Here is a 20,343-nt window from a genome sequence, read left to right on the forward strand (position 1 = left end):
AGAGATGGAAACAGAAGTTGTTTAAAATTTTCTTTACAATTCTGAACTTTCTCTGTATTAAATCACTGTCAAGGTTCACATTTTTTAGGTAAATAAAGCATTTTTTAAGTAAACTAAACCCTAAAGGCTATTTTCTCCATGGACTTTATATTCTATGATGCACTGGGAAAAACCATCTGGTGTTCTCTGTGAATCCAAAGTTGAAAAACTGCATTGGCTCATAATACCCTTTATCTGTCTTCATTTTCTGAACTTTTTCAGTGATATTATTCAATATCTCCTTCTGGACTCCTATTATTCTCTGCCTCATTAACTGCTAATGAGTTGAGAAACAGTACAACATGTCTTTCTTCTTATTATACTTGTTCCTTGTATTTATAAAGGAGTTAAGGGAAAAAACCTATATTTTATTATGATCTTTCAACCTGGTGCTACTACCATGTACATTGAGTTATTATTAATCTTTTCTGAATAAATAAATACACTCAATTGATATTGAAAAATAACTTGTAACAATTTACTCCTATGAAAATTGATAAGAACAACAAATTCAAGGCTCCACTGTCTGTTCTTATTTGACCTGAGAGAAAAATTCATGACTTTATAATTTTCCAATTTTACCAGACTGTCATATGAATCATGGCATTTAATCATGTGACAAGCATCATCCTTTTAAGATGTTGTTGACTATGGTAAGATTATCTTATTATTTTTATTTACAATTTTACCCAAACAAATCAAATTATTCTATAATTGCCTCTAAAATATTTTAAATTGTTGTCAATGTAAGACAAAATTTTAATATAATTAAAAATAAAAATCTCTTAATATGATTGTAATAATTCCCAAACTTAATCTAACTTAATTTGTACTTGATGTATTTTTTCTATGACATTGCTTGTTTTACAACAAACCAACCCTGAAACAAACAAACAAAAAATTATATAACAATGCTGAACTCATGGTTGAAACCTTCTCTCTCTGGTTTCTTGGCTCCTATTATTATTTAATAACTTGTTTCTCGGTGTTTCATATGATATATATATATATATATATATATATATACACACATATACATATATATATATATATATATATACATATATATATATAAATAAATTATTTGTTGCCTCTCTCATAATTACCTTGCTGATCCAACCTAAAATAAACGTTTTTACCCCTGTTAAGGGATAGAAAGACTGAATTTGACACAGTGATTACAATTTACCAAAGTCTTATAAATTATTTTACCTTTAAACTTGAGAAAAATTGAAATATGTCATTATTTTAATGTTAAACACCACCATATTTAACTTTTGGAAAAGGTTAGTTTAGACCTGGAAATCTCATTATATGTGTGTATGTTTGTTGGTTGCTTTGTTGGTTTGCGTTTTTTTTTTTTTTTTATGGAGAAAATAATTTTATTTTAATAAACTCAAAGAACATCAGTATAGCTGGCTTATATACTAACAAAAGTGTTATACAGATTTAATGTAATTCCATTTAAAACCCCAACAACATTCCTCACAGAAACAGAAAAGGTAATCATGAAATTCATTTGGAAAAAAAAAAAAAGGCCCAGAATAGTCAAAGCAACCCATAGCAAGAATAGTGAATCAGGAGGCATCATATTACCAGACCTTAAATTATGCTACAGAACTATAGTAACTATAGTAACATGGTATTGGCACCAAAATATACTGGTAGACCAATGGTACAGAATAGAGAGCACAGAGACAAAACCACATAAATTACAGTTATCTCATACTAGACAAAGGCACCAAAAAACATACATTGGCAGAAAGTAGCCTTTACTACATCATTTACTAAAAATGGTGCCAGGAAAATTGAAAATCTACATGCAACAAAATGAAATTACCCTAGGTACATTTATAAAGACACAAATGCACAGATGGTGTTATTACTTTGTGTAGAGCCAGAGAAATAAAAAGCTGTGCTCCATTTGTGTACTATGTATTGAAATAAATAAATAAATATTTTTAAAAAAATAAATAAATATTCAATTTAACCAATAAATGGGCTAAGGAACTGAACAGACACTTCTCAGAAAAAGCTATATAATCAATCAACAAATATATGAAAAATGTTCAATTTCTCTAGTAATTAGAGAAATGCAAATCAAAAACACTCTAACATTTCATCTCACTGCAGTCAGAATGGCAAGTATCAATAATACAAGCAATATATGTATTGGCAAGGATGAGGGGAAAAAGGTATACTTATGCATTGCTGGTGGCACTGCAAATTGGTGAAATCACTATGGAAAGCAGTATAGAGATTCCTTAGAAAACTATTCCACTCCTCACTCTATACGCAAAGGACTTAAAAGCAGCATACTCTACTGATGCATCCACATCAATGTTCATAGCAGCTCAATTCACAATAGCTAAATTGTGGAACCAACCTAGATCCCCTTCAACAGACGAATGGATAAAGAAACTGTGTTGTATATACACAATGAAATATTACTCAGTATTAAAAGAGAATAAAATTATGGTAGATACAGATAAATGGATGTAGTTTAAGAATATCATGCTAAGAGAAGTAAGGCAATCCCAAGAAACCAAAGCCCAAATGTTCTTTCGGATAAGGGGGTGCTGATCCATTATGGGGGTCAGTTTGTGGAGAGTATAGGAACTTTGGGCAAACAGGGAGTTAGAAGAGGGGAGAGGGCACAGGGGCAGGAAAGATGATGGAATGAGAAGAACATCATTATCCTAGGTTCATGTATGGAGCACATATCATGTAACACTACATTGTGTACAATTAGAGAAATGAAAAGTAGTGCTACATTTGTGTAAAATGAATTGAAATGCATTCTGCTGTCATGCATAACTAATTAGAATAAAAATAAATACATATATAAATAAATAAATAGACTGGCCAAAAAATATAGCTGGATTAAGGAGGCCACGCAAACCTCTGCCCAGCCCCAAATTCTGTACCAACTCTTTGAATTTCCAACAGTTACAACACTCTCTTTTGCTACCACTCAGAAACATTGAAGTTATTAAGTGAGGTTTCACATTGCAGTTTTATATTTCATACTTTCACTATGAATTACATTTTTTAAGAGAGAGAGAGAGAGAGAGAGAGAGAGAGAGAATTTTTAAATATTTATTTTTTAGTTTTCGGAGGACACAACATCTTTGTTTGTATGTGGTGCTGAAGATCCAACCCGGGCCGCATGCATGCCAGGCAAGCACACTACCACTTGAGCCACATCCCCAACTCGCAAATTACATTTTTTATGCTAAAGTTACTTAGTCCTCAAAGTCAATTTTCCACTTTTTCAACTTGAACTTCTTGTTTAAACTAATCTGTTAGCAATTCTGCACTGTTTCAGCACCTCACTGAAACCTTCAAAAAGCTTAACATTTCCCGAGTTCTGGGAACACTCAAAAAATTGTTTGATTTCATAAAAGCAAGGGCCACCAAGCTGTTGCTGCTATGCTGGATGGGTTCCCTGAGGCTCCTGGTAAGTGATATTATGCTTTGAGAGCTCTACAAAACTTCCTTCATTGAAGCCCCCAGTGAGGGCATGGCCCAGTCTTGCTCCTCAGCAGACCCCACAGCCGAACCAGCCTCAGTGGTCACCATCTGGGTCATCACACCTGGCTACCCGGGTGCCAAAGCAGGTAAGCCAACTGTAAATGGCGGGGCTGCAGCTGGTGGCTGAGCTTCTGGTGCCAACCTGGACGCAGCTCTCATCTGAGAGGCTTGGCTATTTGGTGGGTTTACATGCTAGGTGCATTTCCTACTTGCAAGGGACATGCTAATTTCTTGGCTGCTCAGATCCAGAATGCAAAAGTCACACTATGTGTTTAAGTGAGGCTATTGTGTCTTAAATATTAGACAAACAATGCAAATGATAAAAAGAAATAGATTTTATAATTTACTACATCGAAAAATGTCTCTAGCTGGATATTATTATTCTATTTGTGTATTTGTATGTGCTTTAAGTTAAAAAGGCACTAAGTAAAAATGGTGTGGAGATATTATTAATTTCTGTTTATCCACATCAATATTAATATAAGCACATATTAATTTTATAAATGTGAAAACAATGAAAAATGAAAACTAGGAACAAATGGAGTATAGTAAGATTATTAATTTGTGAAAATTTTTAGATCAGGAAATCAAGTTCTGATTTAATATATGACTATTATGCTTTTATTTCCTGGTTTTTCATTTGCTTTTATATCATATGTAATATTTTTATTTGATTACTTTTAATTTTGTTGTGTCTATAAATTCAAATTCTATATATAGATGGGGAGAAATTGTGCCAATTATTCTTCATTTTAAAATCTCTACACAGGAAGCAAATCGAGCAAAGGGAGGCATACTCACAATGAAATCATTATGATGTTGCTAACTGTATTTTACATTCAAATAAAGCTTTATATTTGCCACAATGTACTATGACATACTCTAATTCTCACAAAAACTAATTTATATATTCATATATAGTTAGTTTCCCCTTATGTAAGCACCAGGAGGATAGGGATATTACCTGTTCTTGTTTTTTTTTTTGTTACTGTTCAATCCACAGTTTGGAGAACAATGCTCAGTTGCATAGTAATTGACCAAGTATATATTCGTTGAATAAATTACAGAAACATCAAATTTATTTTGCATATAATTCTCTGATGCAGAAAGGTAGAAATAATATAAATTATAGTTCTCATTTTATGGCAAAATAAAATGCTAGTATCCAGATACTAAATATGCTTCCTTGGAGGGAAAAAAAAATGTTAACAGTGTCAGTGGGATTAAACAAAATTCCAGATAGTTTTTAATCATGTAATTTTGCTGCATACAATTTCAAACCATCTTTAACTTTTCTGGCATTGTGGATGATAACTGTAATTTTTTTTATTTGTAATGCTGGGGATCACACCTAGCGCCTTTCACATGCTATTAAAGCTTTATACCACTTAACCATATTCCAAGTCTGTCAATATAAATTGAAAATAATATAAAATGATATGATTTGATCTAATGTGTATGAAGGTGATATGCATGCCTCATCCAATGAATAAATAACTACTTTGTTACAGGTATTTGATTATGATTTTAATACATTTTACTAATTTTTATTTCATCTTCAAAATGATTGTCCAAGAGTGGTACAAAAAATCAATTTTATAGTTAAGAAAAAATTTTAAGAGTGCTGTATAAAGTTTTCTCAAAATTGTATAAAATTCATATATACTGTTGGTAGGAGTTTTAATTGGTACAATGACTTTGGAAAACTTTGACATTTTTAACTAATTTTCAACATTCAAATTCCTCATACAATAATATTTTTATTTCTATAAAATTTCATATATATATATATGTGTGTGTGTGTGTGTGTGTGTGTGTGTGTGTGCAAAACAAAATAAAATAAGTTTTAGAGCAACATTTTTTATAACTGATGCTATAGACCGAAGGACTCCCCACTCCACCCAAAAAATATATATATATGTATATATATACACACACCTATTCCATAAGATAATTGTATTAAAAGTTCTAGTGTTTTCAAGGTGATTAAGTCATGCAAATAAAGTCATAATGAATAGTATTAGTGATCTTACAAAAGACTTTATAGAGAACTCCTTTAACCCATCTGCTCTGTGAAGACAGTGAAAAGATGGCTGTTTATACCAAATCTTCCAGTGTCTTGATTTTGGACTTCCTAACCAATAGAACTGTGAGAAGTTAATATCTATTTTTGATAATTAAACTAATCTATGCTATTCTGCTATAGCAGCCCATATGGACTAAGACAGTAGCTATAACTTTGTAATGCAAAGACTTTTATATGAAAGATTGAATAAATAAATTCATTGATTTCACACAACAAAATATTTCATAGTATTGTAGTATAGGAAAAATCATAACTTTCTAAAATATCATACTAAGGAATAAAGGCTGCTTGTTAGCTTCTCATCATTGTGACAAAATACCCCAAAACAACAACTTGAAAGATAAAAGGTTCATTTTGGCTCAGTTTTAGAGGTTTCAGTCCATGGTCAACTGGCTCTCTTATTTTTGTGCCTACTGTGAAGCAGATCATTCTAGTAGAAGAGCATGCTGGCAGAGCAAATCTGCTTACCTAATGAGAGAGAGAGAGAGAGAGAGAGGGGGGGCTGGGACAAGAAATACCCACTGACTACTTCCCTTAACTAGACCCCCAGTCCTACAGTTTTCACTACCTCTCTATAATTCTGTCAGCTACCAATCCATCAATAGGAGCTTATTGATGTGGTTAGAGCTCTATGATCTGATCACTTCCCAAGACTCCCTACTCTGAACTTTACTGCACATGGACCAAGTTTTCAACACATGAGACTTTTGGGGATATTTTAGATGTAACCCATAACAAAGAACCAAAATAATTCATTCTGCATGAGTCAATATATAAAGTTTAACATTGACAGTTTATATATAGTGTCATAATTGCCAAATTAAAGGTACTATCCTCATCCAAGAAGATTTCTGAAATCAAAGATGAGATTTTAACTTTTTTGAACTTTACTTAAACAGTATTTTGTACTATATAACTTCAGCATTTAATGTTTTATGTCTGGCTTCTTCTCTTCTGCATCAATATGTTCACATTTGGGAATGGTAACAAGTTGTTAATTTAACTGTAAATGTACTATAAGGTTATTTCAAAATTTTACTGAATAAACAGATTGCCGGTAACATCCTCCTACATTTTTGTTAATAAACTTTAAAATTACAGAGTAACATTAGCTTTACAGAAAAGTTGTGAAATCACTAAAGTTTCCATATTCCCCACATATAGGTTTCCTTATTATTAATACCTTATATAAAAGTGTTATGTTGTCTCAATTAATAAATTTAATGTACCAGTATTATATTCCATGTTTCATTTATATTTCCTTAGTTTTTACCTAGAGTTCTGTCTACTTATAGTATTTAATCAGGAATACTCCATTACACTTAGTCATCATGTCTCTTTCATTATCACAGGCTGCTTTTTGCTGTGATAGTTTCTCAGACATTTCATATTGTTGATGACCTTGGTAGATTTAATATATTCCTGCTCTAATGTTTTCTAGAATGTTACACAAATGGGATGTATGGGGTTATTATTAGAGTTAAACTTAATTTATGATTTCTGAGAAGAGACATATGAAAGATCATATCACTCAATCACAATTCTTATCCCATCATATTAGCAGTATGACTTACTACTATTGATGAGAACTTGGTCATCTGACTGAAGTATTGTCTTTCAGGTTTGTCTACTTGTAAATTCATCCCTTTTCCCTTTTCTGTACTGTATATTCTGAAAAGAGGTCCCATTTACATTAACATTTAAGGATTTGAGTTAATGAGTTAAGCTGAACTTACTTCACATAAAATATTGAGATTGTTCTCCACAAGAGTATTCTGCTGTATTTAATTTTGTTCAACTAATTATTTATATATTAATATGAACTCATGAAAATATTTCTATTCTTCAAATGAGTATGTTCCTTTTTAAAACAAGATATTTGTAATAAAAGTCTCAAATTGGTTGATTTTGGCACAGGAAGTTCATTGCAGTGAATGAATTCTGACTTATAGAAAGAATATTTTCTTACATAGGGTTAGTCTTCTCTCACAATCTGCTCCTAGGATTGATTCTTCTGAATGTCAGTATCTTCTCCCAAAAATGTTTATGTTATTGGGAAATCACTGTTTTCACAGTACTTTTGGTAATTATGATGGCTCTGATTACGGTGCATTACAGGGCAAGGTGAAAAAAAAAGGTGATATGTTCCAAAGGTCTAGGTTCTGTGAGATAACCACTTTTATGTCTTAACTAGTGGTATATAGGTGTTCATCAATAAACACCTTGATCTTTTCCCATTATCTGGACTCTGACATGTTGTGCTATCACTCACATGTCTATTAATCATTATTTTGGCTTTGAGAGGATGCTTAGAAAACTCAGTAATTTAGAACTGGACAATATAAACCTAAATACTTGCCTTGTCACATTGAATTATTTATTTGACCTTTCACAGACTTAATGATAAAAAATAAAAAAAAAACAAACAAAAGAAACAAAGCTGAAAAGTAACAATTTCTACCTGAAAGGATGATTGAAAAAAATACATAAATCCTATGATAGATTTGGAAACATGTAAAGTGCTTAATAAATCACAGAACTCATTAATATTGTTATAATCATCATCAAAATATTAACTGTGTAACTTGGCACAATTTAGGCTTATGTGTCTCAATTATGTCATCTACAAAGAAAACTCCTAGTACCTAACTCAGAAGATTGTTGTATAAATTGAATGAAATGATATATGTCAATTATTTATCACTTACTTGATGTCACAGATAAAAGCTCTCTAAATATTATGAGTAGTGATCGTAGAGATAACAGTTATCACACAAGGATATGGATTGATTTATTTAAAAAAAAAACAATAAAAGTCATTGTCAGAGAGAGCGTCAAAAAAGTAGTGACCTCAAGATATGTGGTTGTGTATTATTCAACAAGGGGGAACTTTGATGAGGGGAGACATTGATGATGTTTTGCACTGATATTCATGGAATAAGAAACAGTGGAATGTAGAAGAGGTAACTGGGAGAAGTATTCAGGATTAGGAGAAAGACTAATCAAAGTTGTGAAGCTGATTTCAATCCTTAGTAACATGGTAGAATTTACTTTACCAAAACACAATGAACTTGGTATTTCTCTGCCCATTTTTTCAATCATCTATCATCATTGTTCCTTACCTAGATTGACTAACAGAAGCAGAAAGTATACAGTCTAATCAGCGTCAACAAATTTGATTAAATTGGACAGAACTCTGGTCCAATATTTTTCTAGATCTAAATCCTTAGTATTCCAATTACTATCTTTAAGACCTCAGAAATATCCCTTACTGGTTTTTTTTGTTTGTTTGTTTTTAGGTTCAGTTTCCTAATTTTCCCATATGGACATGAACTTTTAAGGATCAAATAAGAGGTTCATGAAGTCCCAAGTAACTTTCACCTAATTTATGCCTATTAAATATGTCTCTAAAATATTATATGTACAGAAAAATAATTAGAACATTGATACTCAAAGAAGGCCTGGAACTGCCTGTTTTGAAAGAAAAAAATTCTCTGCAAATTCATCATTAGCCGTTCATAAAACTGATACAAATTTTATCATTATATTACACAATGTATCTCCATTTTCAGACAATGTTTGATAGTATAAAGCATATGTGTAATTATATTTTGAATCACAAATGAACTGATTGACTTGTTTCATTCAATGTGGATTTTCTTTCTGGATAGGGAATATTTAAAAATCAAATAGACCAAACAATATCATTTTTTTTGTGAAACATAGTAAATAACTACATAAAATATTATTATCATTCTCCTAAGGGAAGATGTTCTGGTTATACTTCTCAGATTATTTCCTTAATTTGTGATGTCCTTTAATTGATTTAATTATTGATATATCCTACTTTGCATCCTATTACATGCATATAGCTTAACTTCTCAAAAGTGTTCTTTCCTAAAAATGAAAATTATTGAATATTAAAGTAGATATTTCAAACATATCTAGAACTTCATAAGATTAAGAGAACAATTTACTTTCTTCTTTTTCTGATTGTGTTTATTTCAGTGGTTCTGAAAATGTGGTCAATGAGCATTATCAGAAACAAAAGGGAATTGTCAGAAATGCAAATCTTCATTCTTCATCTCAGATTTGCTAAATCAGAATTATTTGCCATCGTAGAAGGGAGATTGGATTTAACAAACTTAGTAAAGGATTTGAATGCACATTAAAAAATGAGAATGTGTGGCTCAGAGTATGTATTAGAGAGAACAAATGATTCCTTAAGAAGTAAAATAAGCATTTCACCAAGAAGGAAATGGCATGTGGTGAGGTAGTTATCAGAAACAAATTTTGCAATGTTTTTCACATTATAAAGGCAATTGAAGGATCTTCTTAGCATTGGTTTAGGAGTATATGTTCTAAAGGGACTTGGATTTAGATTAGTCAGTTCCTGTGAAAATAATGACCCCAAGTAATGGGACAATTTATAACTTTGCATCTTAAAAAAATATTTGAAGGATCCATTGTCCCTCTGAATTTAACAGGCTATCTGGAAACTATCAAGGAGATAAAAGTTCTATTGAATTCTTTTTTCAAGAATGCAGCATTGGATAATCTGAAAAGTGAAATGTGTTCAGTAATGTCTTCCAACTACAAAGGAGACAGATACTTGATGAGATAATTCATTGTAGCCTTAGAATATGTAGAAACAGCTATCCTTTCTTCTTTTCTTCCTTTCTTTCTTCTTTATTTTTTTCATGGATATACTTGGGGGGGGAAGATGAGTTAATTATTAGTTTTTTAGTCATATTCACTTACAGTCTGGGGAAGGAGGAAACCACACACTGAACAGAGCCACAATGAGGTTTCACTGGGGAGCAGATTGAAACAAAGGGCTGTAGGAGGCAGTATTTTTATTAAAAGAAAATGAGGTGCTTCTTGGTTTCTGTAGATATAATCAGGGTGGCTAGAAGAATCACATCAGTATCACTGGGCAGATATTAAGGTGTTGATAGTGTGAAACTCCTTGAAGAGGATCAAGGGAGTTTCTCTTTCACTTTCTAGGGGATTCCTATATTCCTTTACCAGTGGCCACATCACTCTAATATCTATACCCAGAATGCCTTCAATCTTCTATGTGTATGATGAAAAATTTATCTGATTCTCTCTTATAAGGACACATAATTTAGTTAAAAGCCAAACTGGAAATCTAGGATAATCTCCCCAGGACAAAATCCTTATTTATTTATTGTTATAGTGCTGGGAATCAAATTCAAGGCCTCACACACATTAGATAAGTGCTCAACTACTGAACTATGTCCCCTGCCCAAGATCCTTAATCACATCTACAAAGACCTTTTTTTTCTTGTAAAGTAACATTTATTATCAGAAATTAAAACTTGATATGTTTTGGTAGCCTTTATTCAAGCTACTAGAACACAGTTGGTTGGTTCAATTTTTATTGTTGTATTTTAAGAACACATTTAAGAGCAATGTGTTTCATTGTGGCATATTTCTAATATGCTTATAACATAAACTGATAATTTTCACTGTATTTAAAACATTTTTGAAAGTTTATTCTGACAATTTCTAAATTTAATGCACATATTTGATGTGATTATTGATATGTTCAGATTTAGATACAAAATTCTATTTTGTGTGTTCTAATTTTTCCTTTTGTTTCTTGTTGCACTATTTCCTTTTCTTGTGCAATTCTAGATTACTTAAATATGTTCTTAATGAATTTTAATTTATGTACTATAATTTTGACAAAATTATATTATATAAAATTAAGTGGTTGCTATATGTTTGTTTGGGCCATAATCCCCTTAAAAAAATCAATTGCACATGTTGTAATGCAGGATGTTACAAACCCCCAAAAGGCAGAATCTCTAAAGTCTAAAATCTTGAAAGATAAATATCTTTAAAATATGTCTAGAAAATAATGATATACTCATTAATATATACTTATTTAAAATTTAAAAAGAGGATTTAAGAAATGTAAACATGAAAGAACACTTGATAATTAATTTTACACAAAAACAAGTAATAATAACATACATATTTTTTTCCCAATCTATCCACTCATGTCCTAACAATGTCCAAACAGGTATAATAATAGTTATGAGCAGATGAACAAATTGGTTGAAAAGCTAAATGCATGAATACAGAGTCACTATATTTGGTAATGTAGTGCACCTAGCTTTATAGATGCATTAATCTGAAATACTATGAAGGACAATCTAAGTCACATAGGCAGGTACTCAAAAAACTGAGATCCTGGGTAATTTCCTTTTCCAAATGCAAATGTACAAAATAGGTTTCTCTTCTTGTATTGAGGAAGTTTCACCATTTTTACCTACATGTAGAACTTTACAAATGAGTGTATGCTGTAACAATGCACTTTCATGGAGTCAGATTTGAATAAAAAAACCATTAAAATTCATTAGAATTCTCTAAGAGTATTTAAACACGTTCTGCCTTCATAATGGAAACAGAAGAAAAAAATATATATTGCACAACAAATTGTGAAAAATAATGCTGAAAATTTAAAAATATTGGGGAAATACTAAAATTAAAAATTATAAAGAAATTTTGATGCATGAAAAAGTGTACAATAGTTATAGATTATGTGCAATTGCACAAAAGTAGTCTATAAGAACTATCTGACATTCAGAAGTATAATATTTTGAAGTTTTGCACTGAAATGAATAGCTGGTTTCTTTTTTAGGGCCTGGCTCTACTCAGGGAATACATTCAGATTCATTTTCTACCTAGCTCAGCTCTTGTTGAAATTCTGTTATTTGATATACACCTAAATGGATATTAACTATTAAATTTGTCCACATTCTGTGTCACACTTCTGTGTTTTGGGGATATGTGGAAATACATTCTCTGTGCATTCAAATACAGGACACAAATTTTGGAAAACATACTGATGATCAAACGACAACACTGCTATGTAATTTTTTTTATAATACCACTTACAAAATGATTTTTGAACCAGTCAATAATTTGGCATGCTTCTTCAGGCAAATGTAGCTTTAATTTAAATTTCTTGGAATTTTATTACCTGGAAGGAATGCCAATGGAGACAAATAGTACAGTTTTAAACACAAGTTTTTAGGAATTTGGATTTTGGGTTTCAGCTTTCAGGATTTCATTGCTCAAGATTTGAATCAATTGTTATTATGACTTATGGAAGTTTAAAACTTTAAAGTCTTTAAAAGGAAACATCATTTTCCTCTTGCTGATAACCATTAACTTTTTAAAAAGTGTTTAAATAGGTGTTATATGAACATTGGTTTTATCATATTTGTTGAAAATTATCAAATGATATAAAATATACAGTATAATTAAAATAATATTAAATTTATAATGTATTTCATAAGGTCTATTGTCTTGCAAAATCAATTAATTAATGCTTTTCTAACATTCTTATTATCTTAAGACTTACATAAAGGTAAAACTCACTACAGAAGAAATCATAATGAATACACTAATATTAAAATGTTAAAAATGTCTTTCAAATAGTTCTTTACTCAGATAAAAATATTGGAAATTAAGGTTTGTGAGACATGTATCCTCAGGTAACATGTTAATTGTTTACTCAGTAAAGTGAGTAGCAAGTACTAACTTTTATAATTTAGTAAATATTATGTATGCTATCTTGCTTACTAGATGGTAATAGATATAGAGACACACACATCTATCTATCTTTCTATGTGTTTTGTGTGTGTGTGTATTGTGATTGTGTAATTCAATATTTTCTAGAGGCTGTTTTTTCTCTATTTAACTAAAAGTGAATTTTAAAGCAATCAGTTTCATGAATATCAGAGACAAATAACTATTTAAAAATTATTTATTTCAAAGTTGAGAATTTTAGATGCTTTTATTATGTAATATAGTCACATGAATATCAAAAAACTAAAGGAGTTAATTTCATTTCATTTCTGTATTTTACTGTTAAGTCACTATTTCAAAATCTCAAATAAAACTCTGGGTCTTTTTGAAGAAAAGACAAAGGATTTATTCTGGCCAGAGCTGAGGCAGCAGAAACCAGACAGTTCTGCAGTCCAAGACACGGAATGCAGGTGGAGGGGCTATTTAAACAGAAAAACCACAAAGGAGGGGGCCGGGAGAGGCAAGTAGAGACATAAGTATATTCTTAGAAATTTGAACCTCCTGTACTTACTCAGGAAGTAAGCTAGCACAAGCTTCATAGTTTAAAGAAATTGTGGTCAAGATGCAAGTGAGTAAGAGTGTCATCTTCTATGTGAGTGGGGAGTCTACACTATTTGCAGGGTGAGATGTCTGAGCAGAATGGAGTTAGCCTGCCTTAACTTTCAAATTAGCCCATAACATATCTCCCTTTTCTAGAAACAGTCCAATCCTTGATTATTTATCTATGTTGGATACAGGGCAGTAATCTGTAATTTATACTTTGGACATTGTTAGTTGAGAGATGAGTTCCCTCTGGTCCCCTTTGGAGAGAAAACAGGGATAACATATACAATAATACAAACAGTTGGGTTGTAAGTAGGGCATATGCAGCGAGATAACCTAATGTCACATGTAAACCAAGTCCCATTAGGAGCAAAATAACACACAGTGGAGTTTCCTCTTTAGCTGAGTGTCAGTCATGCCTTTTAGAACTGTTTGATGTAGATATTATCTCCTAGCTGGAATAGGTGTTGGAAACCAGTGAACCTCCTGGGTTGGTTCTTGTGAAAGAATCTATAAGCCTTTTCTTGTATCTGCTGGAGAGACTTAAGGTAGTTAAGAAGAGACTGGTAGCTGATTTCAACCAAATGAATATCAGACACACAAGGGAGCAAAGGAGGTAGTCTCATATATGATCTCAAAGGAATAAATATTTCAATTGTAAGGAGTACATTGGGCCTGCAAAAGAGCAACAGATAAAAACATTGGTCACCCAGCACCAGTCTCTAATATAAATCTACTGAGAGTACTCTTCAGGGTCTGGTTCATTTTCTCAACCTACCCAAAACTTTGAAGCTAGTAAGTGCAAAAAAGTTTCCTGTCTATGTTTAAAGCCTTTGCTATTTCTTGTGCTGTGGCTGTAGTGAATGCTGGCCTGTTATTTGATCTTATAGTGACAGACTGTTCATAAAATGGAATGATTTCATTAACAAGAACTTTTGTTATAGTCCTGGCAGTCTCACATTTTTTAGGATACACTTCTGGTCAACCTGAAAATACTTTCTCAAATATATCCACAAATAAGGAGATATTGATAACCTTTGGAGGGAAGTCTTAACTCACTGAAATTAATTTCCCAGTGGTCTCCAGGCACCTCACCTCATTTGTGAATCCCAGGTTGGGTCCATCTTTTTTTGTTTGGGATTTACCTCTTGACAGGCTAGATAGAGCTCAAAGACATCCTGGCCTGTTTGTTTAATCCTGGGATATAGTATGTCTTAGACAGAAAGTCAGTTATTTTATCCTTTTTCTAATGGGTTGTTGCATATAAATCCAATATTATGTTTTTTTGTCCTGAAGCTCAGGGTATCATTAGTCTGGAGTCAGGCAGGATCTACCAGCCTTCTGATTTGTTCCCCTCATTTTCTTTGACCTTCTCTTTTTCTGGGATATAATGTGGGAAGAAAAGAAGGCTAGTTTTGGGATGTAAAACCAAAGGGACCATGGTGACTGACTCTGATTTGGAGTCCAGGGCCACTCATTGAGCTGTCTCATCAACAAAATTATTGCCTCTGATGATCAGAGAGTCTCCTTTTTGGTGACCCCAGCAGTTTATGATAGCCACCTGCTTAGGTAACCAAACTGCTTCAAGTAGGGCCAATATTTTCTCTAGTTTTATAGACTTTCCCTCAGCAGTTAGCAATCCTGCTCCTGTAAATGGCTCCCTGTGCTAGTGTAAAGTACCAAAGCATAGCTGCTGTCTGTGCAAATGTTTACTTTTTTTTTTTCTTTTTACCTTCAGCTCAACTTAAAGCCAATATAAAGGAAATAAGCTCCACTTACTGTGTCAAGAATTCTGCTGGGATTGCTTGAGCCCAAATGACTTTTGTTTCTGTTGTGACTGCAGCTCTGGCCTTCTGTGGCTCCAGCCTTCTGAGTCCCATCTATGACTTGGCTGCTGCCATCTGTGAACAAGAAGGCTTCAGCCTTAGTCAAAGGAAAATCAGTCAAGTTAGGCCTTCCAGAGCTCAACTGGTAAAGCATACCCTTACAGTCATGGAGTGGCTTGTGTAGATCATCTTCTGGCATCAGGGAGGAGGGTTAAGGGCCTTTGTGGGGGCAAAGGTGAGTCAAGGTGATCAAGCAACAGACTTCGATATTGAATAATATGACTGTTAGTCATCCATCTATCTAGTGCACCATTTAGGAGGTCTCTACAAAGTGTGATGTTCCCTCTGTAGGAATTGTCTCCAAGTTAACTTATTGGCCTCTTTGAACATAAGGACAGTGGTCATTATGATACATAAACAGAAAGGCCATCCAAGCACTACCAGGTGTCGTCTTTTAGATCCTGACTGAGGACCCCTTTGACAACTCTTCCACTTTCTGTCATAAACCAGTTCAAGGGCTTAGTAATATCAGACACAGCTGGAACAGGGTCCTTGATCAGTGATGCCTTGATGACTTCAAAGTTTTGTTGTTTCTTCTTAGTCCATTTTAAAGGGCCAGTTCTTGTGGTGATTTTAAACAAAGGCCTTGCTAATTCTCTAAAGGAGGCAATCCAAGGCCTGCAGTAACCTGCCATTCCTATAAGTTCACAGATTTGTTTCTCTGTTGTAGAGCTGATGGACAGACAAAAGTCATACTTATAGTCTGATTATTTTATGGTGCCTCTTGGTCAAAGAGGGTACATGTCCTGAAAGCATCTTGCAGCTTTTTTAAGAAATCAGCTTGAAGCTTTGTTTAATCCCTGGAGTACCTCAGTAATTCTAGACAAATTAATGGGCTTTTTAGTAGGCCATTTAGTCCTATTAACAAATGCCAGTGATGGGCATTCAAATGAGCCTGCTTTGCCTCAGAGTTAGGGTCCCAATCAGGATGGATCTCAGAAAGACCTCCTTCAACTGCTGTAAGGATAGCCCTTCTGGCCTTTGCCTTGATGTGGTCCTGCACATCAGAAGTGAAAAGAGACAGCAAAAGCTGCTAGCAATCATCCAAAGCAGGCTGATGCATGCCAAAAATTTTGTCTTAAGAAGAGAAATGAGGGCCTGTGGATGCTCAGAGAAAGGAGGATTTTTATTCTCCCAATGTAATTATAAAGAAGACATCCACAAAGGTGAGGTCCCATCCCTTCCCATGGGTACCTCTTGGAGGGGCAACATCATGGGAATGGAGGAGGAAAGAAATGGGGGAAGATACTATTATTTCAATCAAGTATTCATCTCTCTCTGAGAATATGGGAGAGGTTACATGTTTCTCTGGTGATAAAAACACAGAATCAGCGGAACTCAGTAAGTCACAGGTGAATGACAAGGAGTCTGGGGTCCCCAAGATATATAAGGAAGTGGCAACATTTTAGGCAATATTCTGGAGTGAGTAGAATAGAGGAAAAGAGTACCAAGAAGACTTTTTCATTTCCCACCTGTTGTGACCCTGGGAACCTCTGATATCCTGAAAAGCCAGAACTTGGGCATTTAGCTATGCCCTTGAGGCATTTTTGTAACCATTTTGGAGGCTTTAGAAACAAATTTGTCTATATATGCGAACTGGTCAGGATGGCCAGGCCTGTCAGCTACCACATTTTAGACCTTTTGGACTGTGAATGGATAGATCCTTCAGATGACCATTCCACACTGAATGTGGGCAATTCCATCTCATACAAAAGTTAAGGGTAACCTGGTATCAGAGATAACCCATATTCAACATGGAATACCAATGAGAAGTTTGTTAACACACACTCCAGAATGGGGGGTAGTCAGATGACAATACTGGTTAGATTCCATAGTAAGGCTAAGGATTAAAACAATAGGAAAAATAGGAGGAAACAGATAAAAATTTATTTAGACAGTCAGCTCATGGATTCAGGGGCAGTGAGTGGTCAAGTTGCTGACAGTTCTGATCTTTCAGGAAAAGAAGGTTTTCCTTGCTGGGACAACAATGAAGGAGCAGCTTTAAAGGCAACTAGACAAACAAGCAAACAATCAAGAAAAGGCAATTATACATGAGAAACAGACACTCCTAGTACAACACAATCAAGTGGGGCTCATTTCAGAGTTGCAAATTTGATTCAACATATGGAAATCAATAAATGTAATTCATCACATCAATAGACTTAAAGATAAGAATCATATGATCATCTCAATAGATGAAGAAAAAGCTTTCAACAAAATACAGCACCCCTTCATGTTAAAAACACTAGAAAAACTAGGGATAATAGGAAATATCTCAACATTGTAAAAGCTATCTATGCTAAGACCCAGGCCAACATTAATCTAAATTAAAAAAAAAAATTGAAAGCATTTCCTATAAAAATTGGAACAAGACAGGGATGTCCTCTTTCATCACGTGTATTTAACATAGTTCTTGAAACACTGGACAGAGCAATTAGACCAATGAAAGAAATTAAAGGAATATGGATAGATAAAGAAGAACTCAAATTAGCACTATCTATGGAAGATATGATTCTATAACTAAAAGACCCAAACAATTTCACCAGAAAACTTCAAAGAAAAAAAGAAGACCATAGAAGATGGAAATATCTACCTTTTTTTTGAAAGGCAGAATTAGTACTATCAAAATGACCATACTACCAAAAGCACTATACAGATTTAATGCAATTCAATCAAAATCTCAATTACATTCCTCATAGAAATAGAAAAAGTAGTTATGAAATTCATGTGGACAAATAAGAGACCCAAAATAGCTAAAGCAATCCTTAGCAAGAAGAGTGAAACAGGTGGCATGACTATACCAGAAAACTATGCTACATAAAAGTAGTAACAAAAGCAGCATGGTATTGGCACCAAAATACACTGGTAGACCAGTGGTACAGAATAGAGGACACAGAGACTAATCCACAAAATTAAAATTATTTTATATTAGACAAAGGTACCAAAAAACATGTATTGGAGAAAAGATTGCCTTTAATAAATGGTGCTGGGAAAACTGGAAATCCATATGCAACAAAATGAAATTAAACCCCTATCTCTCACTATGCATAAAACTCAACTCAAAGTAGATCAAGGACATAGGAATTAAACCAGAGACACCGTGTCTATTAGAAGAAAAAGTAGGCCCAAATCTCCATCATTTCAGATTAAGCCCCAACTTCCTTACTAAGACTCCTATAGCATAAGAATTAACATCAAGCATCAAAAAATGGGATAGATTCAAACTCAAAAGATTCTTCTCAGCAAAGGTAACACTCAATGAGGGTAATAGGAAGCCTACTAATCGGAGAAAAATTCTTACCACATGCATGTCAGAGAGAGCACTAATCTCTAGAATATATAAAGAACTCAAAAATATCAACACCAAAAATAAATGAATGAATAAATAAATAAATAAATAAATAAAATAACCCAATCAATAAATGGGCCAAGAAACTAAACAGACACTTCTCAGAAGAAGATATACAATGAATCAACAAATATATGAAAAATAATGTTGAACATCTCAAGCAATTAGAGAAATGCAAATCAAAACCACTCTAAAATTTCATCTACAATCAGAATGGCAGTTTATTAAGAATACAAACAAAATAAGAGTTGGAAAGGATGTGAGGGAAAAGGTACACTCATTTGGGACTGCAAATTGGTGCAGCCAGTATGGAAAGCAGTATGAACAATCTTTGTAAAACTAGGAATGGACCCAGCTATCCCACTTCTTAGTTTATACCCAAAGGATGTAAAACCGCATACTACAGGGACACTACAGCCACATCAATATTTATAGCAGCACAATTCACAATAGATGAACTGTGGAACCAAACTAGATGACCTTCAGTAGATGAATAGATAAAGAACATGTGGTATATATGCACAATAGAATATTATTCAGCATTAAAAAAGAATAAAATCATGGCATTTTCAGGAAAATGGATGGAGTTGAAGAATAATATGCTAATATATTTAAAGTTAAGCATGACTTAACTTTAAAACCAGCCCAAAGATACCTTCTCATAAGCAATTATTCTATTCATTCATTCATTCATTTGGTTTTGGCAATCCCCCCAAACCAAATGTTGAATGATTTCTCGATTTAAGGATGCTGATTCATAATACGCTGTAGGGGGTGGAGCAGGATGGGAGGATTAAATGAACTCTAGATAGGGCAAAGGGGAAAAGGGGAGGAAGGGGAGGGAGGGGCATAGGGGTAGGAAAGACAATGGAATGCAATGGTGATCATTATTGTAAATGCATGTATGAAGACATGAAGGATGTGACTGTGTGTACAACCAGAGATATAAAAAAATTGTTCTATATATGTGTAACATGAATTATAATGCAATATGTTGGCATATATAACAAATTAAAATTAAAAAAAAACAGACACTTCTCCCATTCTAGTCTCAGATTTTAGTCACAATCTATTTACCAGAACACCTGGGCCCAAAATTGGCATTTTGTTAGGCATCCAGTTTATTTGAAAAGTCTTCAAAATCAACCCAGTTGAAACACCTCAAGTCTTTACAAACAGTCCAGTTGATACACCCCTTGGCTTTACATTTACCCTATGTGAAACACCATAGAGGATTTACCTTCAACCTGGTTGAGACTCCTTAAGGCTTTATAATCAAT

At 33.3% G+C, this 20,343-nt stretch overlaps 1 pseudogene; it reads right to left on the minus strand.

The window, feature by feature from the left end:
- Positions 1-3,284: 3,284 nt before the first annotated feature.
- Positions 3,285-15,853, minus strand: LOC110597947 (coiled-coil-helix-coiled-coil-helix domain-containing protein 2 pseudogene; annotated as a pseudogene).
- Positions 15,854-20,343: the final 4,490 nt, after the last annotated feature.

This window comes from Ictidomys tridecemlineatus, chromosome X (genome assembly GCF_052094955.1).
Source record: "Ictidomys tridecemlineatus isolate mIctTri1 chromosome X, mIctTri1.hap1, whole genome shotgun sequence".
NCBI classification, from domain to species: Eukaryota; Metazoa; Chordata; class Mammalia; order Rodentia; family Sciuridae; genus Ictidomys; species Ictidomys tridecemlineatus.